We start from the raw sequence: 1434 nt of genomic DNA, 5'->3' as shown, positions 1-1434 counted from the left end.
AAACCAGTACAGAGCAGTAGAAACCAGTACAGAGCAGTAGAAACCAGTACAGAGCAGTAGAAACCAGGAGAAACCAGTATAAACATGATAAACCCCAGAATGACAGTGATAACAGTTGGAGGTCAGAGGTCACACAGACAGATTTAAACAGTGGCGACAGCAGGAAATGAAACTGAAGAAGAAGAAACCAAAGGGAAACACACAAACACAGTACAGCAAACACACACACACACACACACACACACACACACACACCCAGGTACACAATAACAAACAAACAAACAAACAAACAAACAAAGTGACAGGCTGATAACAGCGCCTCACCTTCTCTCTTCAGCGGCATGTCGTCTCTCTGATCCACACAAATCCTCTTTAGAGATTTTACAACACAGGCAATGCATGCTGGGTAATGGAGTCCTAATCCCCCACCCGGTCCTGTCAGTCTGCACAGAAGCCCCGCCCACCTCCAGGGTTCAGGCCTCCAGATTGGATGATGCAGTCACCCTCAGTTATTTGTGCTTTGGACCAACAGAAGCCAGTAATGTGTAGTTTCTATATTTGTATTTTCAGTTCACTTGACATTTTTATTGATGCCTGTCTTTCACTGATTCATAGTTCATTGATTTCTACTTTTTTACTGAGTCATTAGTAAAAGATGATAACCATCAGTAGCTGAAGCTCCTCTGTGGTGTGAGGGTATTTACACTCTGTGTTTTCGTTCATAAGTTGTTTTTTGGCCTTTTTGCCTCTCGTTGAGAGGACAGTGGAGAGAGACAGGAAAGGGGGAGAGGAGAATAGGGAAGGACCTGCAGGACAGGACCATGAGCGGGACTGGAACCCACAGCCGCTGCATCGGGGACGAGAGCCCTGAACATGGGTCGCCAGCTCCACCAGTTGAGGAATTGCAGTGCCCATTATAGTATTTGTTCTTCCTCACTGTGTAGCTGGAGCAGGATATATCTGCAGATCTGTTTGCTAACTGGCTGACTTGATGCCAAAGGAAGGGGCAGCGTTTCTGGCCAAGATGGACCACAGTCACGGCCTGAGGACTGACTGTGAACCGTTTCAGTTCTGATGTCTTCATTTGCACAGCAAACAGATTGAACTCGTCATTAAACCTGCAAACAGCCAGTTTGATCTGATGGAAGCTGCTGTAAAAGCAGCTCTGAGCTGCTGCTGACGTGTTTCATTGAGTCGATGGTTCCAGATGATGATATGAACTACAGACGGCATATTAATGAACACCTGACCGGACGATAGAAGCGTGTTGGAGTGATCTCTGTCTGTCACTACGTTCAGCAGCAACAACCTTCAGAGTGAATGTTTAGCACTCACAGGTTTAATAAAGTTCAGGTATGTGAACTGGTCCCAGTTTAAATCAGAGGTGTTAACGCTGGATTCCTCTTCGAGCTGCTGGTTCTCTCATAGTTTACT

This window comes from Stegastes partitus, unplaced genomic scaffold, assembly GCF_000690725.1.
Source record: "Stegastes partitus isolate 25-593 unplaced genomic scaffold, Stegastes_partitus-1.0.2 Scaffold1744, whole genome shotgun sequence".
Classification (NCBI taxonomy): Eukaryota; Metazoa; Chordata; class Actinopteri; family Pomacentridae; genus Stegastes; species Stegastes partitus.
Note: the sequence above shows the minus strand (reverse complement) of the source record.